Genomic DNA, 9,082 nt, shown 5'->3' with positions numbered 1-9,082 from the left:
ATCAGGATAGTTCAGAAGTCAGCAGGGCTGGCTGAAATTTGCCCAATTGCTGCCACCTGTAAAATGTTTGCCTTTACCACAAGATACATTGCAGGGGCTGGCTGTGGGAGCTGCAAGGAGTTCTTTCCACTTATAAATCCATCTGTGGGAAAGTCATGTTACATTCTGACCGTGGGGATGTCAGGCAGAGTGAGTCAAGCCTGCCTGTCCAAGGCCACTCGACTGCCTGGAACTGTGCAGGATGGGTTATAGGTCTTCCACTGTTACAGGTCTAGTGCTGTTTGCAGGGGAGATCGGGATTCTTGCACATGGAGGTCAAGGCTTCCTCAACCTGGAAAAGACTGTTGAACATTGAGTTATTGAGTGTGAGGGGGAGTCTAAGGAGCCTAAGGAATGTCAGACAGTTCCTCAGGGATAGAGAATCTTATGAAGGATCTGATTTGCACGTACCTCAGAGAGGGTCCTGGGATGCATGATGAAATCTCCCAAGTCCAGCTGCAGCAGAGTCAGGCCCTAACTTCCTGCCTGCAGTGACTGGAGGGTCTCTGGATCACAGATGTCCACTCAGGAAGGACCAGGCTAATAAAGTGCTTGCCACCCTGACATCTCTCTACACCTCCACCTGCCACATGCTCTCACAGGCATATAACTCCTGTTCTGTCTGCTTCAGGACTTCCCCTCTCCTGTGGCCTGGACTGAGGCACTCTGGGGTTCAAGAAACCTACTAAATAGAGGGTCCTGGGTTGGTGAAACTGCCTATGGATGGCTACTCTGTGAGCCCCAGAGATCCTTACTTGTATCTGTCCCAAGGAGACATGCACTGCTCTAGGGCATTGCTGCTTTTTAATTGCCGGGACCCCTAGCAGGCTACTGGACCTGTAAGAGAGGCTAAGTAACATAGTGTCCCTACACCAGGTCATGGGGTGGGGTGAGGTACACATGAGGCTCTGTCTGGCAGAAGTGTTTCAGTCCAACCCTTCTCCCCTGACCTTCCCTCTTCTCTAAGTGGAGTGGCTTTCATGACTGAGCTGTGACAGTCCTTCATTGGCCCCAGAGCTGTTGCCAAGCAAGGAGAATATCTTAGTATACCTCCTTATTAGGTTTCCAGTCTGGGCAGTTTTCTTCCACAAAGTACCACTTGAGGTCAGTAGCACTGAAGACTGTTAATTACAGCTGCCACCAGAATTGTCCACAGAAATGAGTCATCAGGCTCAGGTCCCAACAGGAACAGCTGTCTGGGTCTTCTACAAGAAAGTGAACATGCCAGTCCTCAGCCAGTAAGAAACCCTCATCTCCCCAAACTCCTGTTGTTCTCCTGTGGAATTCCCTTCTAAACAACCCCTCCCACTTCCTCCTTTCCCTCCATGAAATCATGTCCCTCTCCTCTGTTTGTTGGACTTGCCTATGGCTTTCCTACAGCTGCATGTCTGCAAAAGCTACTCTTTACTATCGTCACACAAACCCTAACCAATAGCCACTGGCAAAATGCCTGTTATCTGTAAGGGCCACAGGCCCCACATGCTAGGAAATGCTTGCCTTGGAGTCACTATGTCTGGAAATAGGGAAGAACTTAGTAGGGCAAACACTGAAATCTCCCTACTCCAACAAGGCAGGGTCAGTCCTCTGCTTGGTTCATACGCGAATATTTCTGAGAAGTAGCCATCCACCAGGAAAGGAACTGAAGGACCCAGCACTTTCTGGCTGAGGCTTGGTACACATGGTCGGTCTGCTCCAGGCCTTTCAACTGGTCTTATGCACAGAATGGTGAGAAGGTGGGGACAGCGGACTTTGGGTAGCCTATGTGTGGAAACGTTGTGCCACCCAGCCATTCAGGGAGGAGGGGACCTTCTCTCTGGAGGACTCATGAAAGAAAAGTAGCTCTATTGCTATTGTTTACCTTGTGGGTTCTTTACCTGATGTGTAGACTGGGGCAAAAGACCTCCGCCTCTCCAAAAATAGGAATATTGACTCATTGTGGTACACAGAACAGGTGAGTGAGTAACCTAGCCATTGAAAGGCACTGCCCTACCCTCAAACCCACTCCCCACCTCCCCACTCTCTGCATGTGCACCTGGGACCTAAAATGAGACGCTAGAAGTACAGTGGACTTCACCTGAAGCCATACTGATTTGAGCAAGTCGGGCTTTGTATTTTCCCCCCCAGGCAATTTATCTGCTGACCTTACATCAAGGCAAAGGCCCATCTTCACTGCCTCCCCACATTCCTCTCTCTCCCATTCCCACAGTCCTAAGATAGACTTCTCTCTCCGTTTCCTGAATGTGGCTTGGAACCCTGGCACTGAGAGGCTGGCTGTGTCAGCTGAAGACAGTGCAATACTCTACCTTAGTGTTGTGGCGCATTTAAATCTAAGACCCACGGAGCCAATTGAGATTAATTACGAGCCTTTATTAGCTGGCCGGCGACTGACCCTCCCCTCTAGAGAGTCAGCCCCGAGCGTCCGGAGGAGGCAGCTTATAAAGCCTGAAACTACAACCTGGTTGGCCTTGATCAAGCAAGCAAGCAGATTACGAAAGCCAAAGTTAGCTGTTAGCGTCCAGCACAAAGAAATACGGTTTCTGGTGGACAGCTATGTTATCTGTACTCCAGCGGCAATATTGTTTTATTTTTCTTCTTGGCAGCTGGCACCTGGAGATATCACTCTCTGCCCTGTCCTTGGGGCTGACTCACTGAGGAATTGATACCAATAACCATAACAACATATTTTCCAAAGTAGTAACGGCCAGAATAAAGAGGGGAGCTGTGAACAAGGAAGACGTCATTGAAATGCATTTTTTTTTTACACTGTTATAGTCCCCACTGGTTTTCTAAGGGAATTCAAATCATTGAATCTTCAGCCCTGAGTGGCTGGCAGTTTGCTCTGAGGACTATGAGTTTTACTGCCTGTACCCGCTTTTGACTTAGGCAGTTAACCAATTAATTATACAAAGCCTAATAATAACTCTAGAAATGCTTATATTAGGGGTCCTGCAATGGAGGAAAGCAAAGTAGTCAATCACAGGGATCAGTTAAACACACTCTCATACCAAGATCCTGTTCTCTGGCGTTGTGCTTCTCTGTTGCTGAGCAGTCGTCTGACTAAAGCCTCTCTCTGACAATGCCTGAATGGTTAGCATAAGAACAGCAGGTTTTACATAAAGCTATACAATTAAAGCAAGATCTATGCTTTATGAACACATTAGTCTTACACGTATGAATTAATATACAAGATTCTTAGTTTATTTTACAGGTTCTGAATATATCAAAACAAACAAGAGGGCTTTCAAACATGATTTTATAACGTGTGATCTCTTTACAGTAGGGGGTGCATCGTGCCTAACATGGGGGAGGGAAGGAGGCTTACCCAGTTTTTGCCAGTTTCTAATTTGAACTTGGTTAAATTTTTTTCCAGGGTCTTATTTATCTTCTCTACCTGTCTTGAGCTCTGAGATCTGTAAATACAATGTAGCTTTTAATTAATGTCTAGAAACTTGGCTAAAGATTGGCTGGACTGGGCGATAAACGCCGGGCCATTGTCGGACTCCAGTGCTATGGGCAGGCTAAATGAGGTACTATCTCTGAACCTAACTTCTTTGCTACTACCTGAGCTGTCTCCTGCTTGGTGGGGAAGGCTTCAGTCTATCTTGACGAGGTGTCAATGAACACAAGTAAATACTTAAATCCAAAAGTTCCAGGGCTCATTTCTGTAAAATCTAATTCCCAATGTTCTCTTGGGGCTTGTCCACGAAGTCTCGTCCCTTGTTGTACTCCTGTGGAGGGCCCTGGATTCACTTGTGTGTAGATGTGGCGCTGGGCTGATACGTGGCTGGCCATCTGTTGCAGCCCCGGAATGTAATAGTCTCTTTTTAACAGTTTAATTAACTTGGTTTCTCTCAAGTGAGTTCTCTGGTGAACTTGGGTTATAAGATCTCAGCTCAAGGCCTCAGGTACCACAATGTGGCCGTCCAGAAGCCTAACCTACCCAGTAGATTTCTCTTTGCCTCCTAGTTTGTTGCACAGTTTAACTTCTCCTGAAGTGTAGGTAGGAGCGTCCGTTAACACTCTGGGTGGTAGAGCCAGCAGAATGTCAATTGGCTCCACTGGTTTTCTGGCAGCCTCCTTTTCTGTCTGTATAAGTGTTCACAGTCTTGTTTTTATCCCGCCCCAGAGCTTGAATCACTGTTTCTAGTTCAGCCCGCTGAGCTGAGGTGAGCGGGTGTACAGGAGGACGTGTTGAATACAAACTGGGTCTGTAGTGGGCTGTCTGTCTGGCTCTAACACAGCCTTGGCGCTCTCCCGCAGGATCTGCTCCCTTTCTTCTGAAGTGAATAAAACCTGCAAAAGCTGTTGTCAGTCATCCTACGTGGGAAGATGAGTGAAGAAAATAGTCTCTAAAGGAGAGATTAGTCCCTGTGGTTTCTCTGAGAAAGAAGGGTTTTTATGTTTCTAGCTAAACGGATCTTTCCTGTTATCTGAAATTCTAATTTCAATATCAAGACCACGTACTGACTCAAATCATAGCCATCTAATTATGGTAATAGTTTTATTGTCATGGCCAAAATCAGAGCCATGCCCTTTGCTTCTTTATAAGCCTTTTGTTTTTGAATAGTAGGTCCATTCTTGATATTCATGACATACAACAATTTATAATAACTGAAATTATGACTGAAAGATATTGACAAATTTCTAGGAACTTTATACAATTTCTGAAACACTTGTATTAGTAACATGTATTTATAAGAATGTAACCTAAAGAAGGTTAAGTATCATTTATTACTTGACAATGCTTCTAATATAATTTAATATATCAAATAAACTGAATTAGCTTAACATTTCTCTTTTACAAAGTGACAAAGCTAAACCTTTGAGATTTTCCAGGTGCTCCCTGGGAAGTCTCAAAGTTATTTTGAATTTGTTATAATGTTACAAGGTTTGATCACTTGATTAAATAGGATCACAGGTCACTATGAAACAATACTTAGTTATCTATTTAACCAAAGTGATAATAAGATTTCAAAGGTAAATATGACTATATAAAAAACTTAGCACTCTTAATCTTAAGAAGACTCAGTTTTTTTAATAAAGACTATAAGGCACAATAAATTATAAACAAGATACAGGATCTTGTTTCCTAAGTGTATTGTTCGCAGGTAAAGAAAAACCTTTTACAATCTCTTATTAGGAACAGACCAATAATCTACACTCCAGTTTTTGTCAATACACTGTTGATATTAAAGTTTATTTTAAAACCTTATGAGAAATACATTTAATTTTAGCTAACTTGACTATGTAAAACAAGATTTTCTTTCTCTTTTTCTTTACAACTCCATATGTTTACTTATGTTCTTGTCTTTTATTTTTCTCTCAGGATTTCTCTTCACAAACCTTCTATTACTTTTCTCATTCCTTCAGTTTGCCTCTTCTCACTCGCTCAGAAATAACTAACTGTAAGACAACTACCTTTCCTTTAATTTCCTTCAAAATAAATCTCTATACTTTATATCTTCTTTTGTGCCTCAAACAACCTTTAAATAACCTGAAACTATTTTAGGATAAAATTACTCTCCTTTTTCTTAAAAACACATCCTTTATATCTCAAAACACACTTTATTTTCTTTGCATACTTTGTATACAGAATTTTTCCTTTACTTGTTTTATTCCTAGTAATTCATTTACACATACTAGAATTCATAACTCTTAGTAGCCCTAATTTCTGGAGAAAAAATGAAGTAGGCAATTGTAAACTGTATTTTATATGTTAGCATTCAATAGTTTAGCAAATTTATGAATATACCAGTTTTATAATTTTAAAGGCATATTTTTTTTTACAGTACAATTTTAGGAAGACTTAATTTATCTATAAGTGCTTATTTCTTTCTAAACCAACCAAAGCAGAGCTCTTTTACAAATCTACCTTCCCATAAAAATAAACTCTAACCCAAACCGAAGGACCAGTTAGAAAGGATACTCTACACTCTGTGAATCTTCTAATCAAATTCACATTCACTCTCCAGACTTAAACCTTCAACACAAATGCACAACCATCTCTCTACTATCTCTCAACAACATCTCCATTTCCAATCTCTACTTACACAACTATTTTTCTACTGCTCTTTCCTGCTTTAATCTAAAATATAAAGAAGGATTAGCCTAACAGGCCCCTATTAGCTTTTTTTAACTCTTGTATTTTCAATATTAAAACAAACTCACTTTTATCACTGGGTAAATTATTTTAATTTCTTGTACCTCAGTTTTTTCATCTGAAAGGCTGTTTGCAGGTGAGTGACCCTTCTAATGGCCACCCTATTCCAAATGTGGGCTAATCCAACTGGCAGAACCTCTGGCGATCGAAGGGAGTGACGCGGGACCCATAACCTTGGGCCGCCGCCTGAAGTCTTTGAAATTACTGAGGAGACACTGCAGAGGAGTGGGTCTGGAAGAAGCTTGACCCATGGTGGCCGGAACAGCAGTGAAAGTAAATATGATACCTGTAAAAGTTAAAAAGTTAGAGCAAGAGCCATGTGTTCCCCTGGGGACCAGTCCGGCGGGGCAGCAGCAGCTAAGCCAAGAGAGAAAAGAAGAATCAATAGACATAAGGAAAAGAGGAAGGATAAAAACATATGACACTCAGAGAGACCACAATTTCAAAAACAGACACCAAAGAGACAGAGATGACGGACCAACACAAGACAGGCGCCGGCACAAACAAGACAAAACCAACCAGCCAGGTCAGGCGCTGATGTCTCAGTCCTGACCAGACTAGGGAAGGTATGCCGCGTCCAGCCTTCCACTCGTTCTTAGTGCCCACAGACTGGAACAGGTCTAACCCGAAGCTTAGTTGTATCCTAGGGCTCACAGACAGACAGATACTCAGAAACCTGGATACCTGTAGTACCAGAAGTCAAGTCTGACACCTCAGACCTTGAGCGAACTAGGGAAGTATTGCTTCGTCCAGCCTTCCACTAGTTCCCCGACAGATACCCAGAAACCTGGATACCTGTAGTGCAGTCTGACTCACAAGCGCAGCTGCTCTGGATGGCTGGTGCCCAATTGTTACAGAATTGACTGATTCTCCCCAGAGAATCAGAATTATCCACCTGCCCTCCTGAGTGAGTCCGCCTGGCTTCTGGGGCTGAGGATCATCTCTCAGCAGCTGTCCCCTGGACAGGGGAGGTGTTCGTGCAAGATGAGCTTTAAGGCTCGTTATTAATCTCAATTGGTTCCATGGGTGTTAAATTTAAACGCGCCACAAAGCTTAGGAGGGCGTGTGGGTCAACAGTGAAATAAACATTAAGAGTTCAGGCTTCCGCACACAGTCTATCTGTCTGATGACAACATAGCGATTCCTAGGGGGACCACCGTGCAACGAAACTGTGCATGGACAGTTTAGAGACTCGAAGGAGCACAGGGTGGGGGCGGGGGCGCCACACGCGTTCTGTGGGCCCGCTCCCCTACCAATCGGCCCGATGGCTGAGGGCGGCCCGGGGGCGGGGCGCCCGTGGGCCCGCCCCCTGGCGCGGCCTGCCCCTGCCCCCGCCCCCCAGGGCCGGCGTGCCCCTCCCCCACAAGCCCTCGCCCCGAAGGCCACCTGCAACGGGGGCCTCGGACCTCGTTCCTCCTCGCTGCCGGTGCCTCGCCAAACGTCGCCTTCTGCTCTGGCGCGACTCGCTGCTCTCCAGCCTTGGCCGCGACGCGATCCGGTGCCCTCCTCGGACCACTTGTCTCTGGGATGCACCGAGGCCCTCGCGATTCCGCCTGGGGCATCGTCCCGGGCAGCACGGCACTTGGGAGGACAAGGGATCTTTGAGTAACAGACTGAGGCCTCGGTCAAGGTGGCTGGCCAGAGGCTGCTGGAGCCTCAAGTGTTCCCAGTTGAATTCCCGTGCTAGGGGCCACAGACCCGGGTCGACAAGCGTCCTTCGTGCCGTCTGCCTGTCCCCGTGCCACTTTTGTCTTGGCCCCTTTCTCCCATCCCCATCACTTGATTGCCTGAGCGACGAAGGGTCTAAACACCGGCAACGAGCCGGCGGCCCCTCTGGATCTGAGGAAAGCACAGTGCCTCTGGGGGGACTGGACCGAAAGCCAGTCGCTGAGGCGCCTCGCAGGACAGTCGGCCATTGCTTGGCATCTCCGCAGGCCCAGAAGGAATTCCCTGACGAACTCTTTCTCCACTCGGTCGGCAAGAGGCCTTCAAACCCATTTGCGAGTGGCCGTGACCTCTCCCAGAACCGTTCTCAGGGGCTTTCTGAGGGCACCCAATCGTGTTGAGGACAGGGCTCAGCCTCACAATGGCGATCACACAAATCTGTCATGCACATGGTAAAAAGATTGATTGACTTGAGCACATATGATCTATAAATTTCCTTAATGAATTAGATCTCAAACACTTCTGCTCTGGCATGTAGCTGAGATTATGCTGTGACTAGCTCCTAGTAACTTTGTAACAACCAATTTGAAAACACTCTTATTACAGTTTTGTCTTTTTTAACTTTGAATTTTATTGTTTTTTATTTTAAAAAGATTTTCTTAAAATCTTTGTAGCTAACATATAATATTATATTTTTCATGTGTACATACAGCATGGTTATTCAGCATTTATAACCTAAGGAAGTGAGCACCACAAACGCAGTAACCATTTAGCTTGCTTTTATATTGGCTATTGTAAATGGTATGTAATGAACACAGTGGTGCATATATTTTTGGGATTAATATTTTTGGTTTCTTTAAATAAACATCCAGAATACTCAGAAGTAGAATTACTGAGTCATAAAGTAGTTCTATCTTTAGTTTTCTGAAGACCTCCAAACTGTTTTCCATAGTGGCTGCACCAATTCATAAGCCCATCAACTATGCATAAGGGGGTTCCCTTTTCTCCACACCCTTGTCAAGATGTGTTGTTTGTTGATTTATTTATGATAGCCTTTCTGCCATTTGTGAGTTATTTCTCATCATGATTTTTATTAGCATTTCTCTGATAACCAGTGATGTTTCATATGTCTGTTGGCCATCTGTATGTCCTCTTTGGAGAAATGTCTTTTCAAGGTCCTTGTTTCAATTTTTTAATTAGATAGTTCATTTTCTTAGT

This window comes from Rousettus aegyptiacus, unplaced genomic scaffold (assembly GCF_014176215.1).
Source record: "Rousettus aegyptiacus isolate mRouAeg1 unplaced genomic scaffold, mRouAeg1.p scaffold_m13_p_19, whole genome shotgun sequence".
NCBI lineage: Eukaryota > Metazoa > Chordata > Mammalia > Chiroptera > Pteropodidae > Rousettus > Rousettus aegyptiacus.
The sequence above is the reverse complement of the archived record's forward strand: the minus strand, read 5'-3'. Positions refer to the sequence as shown.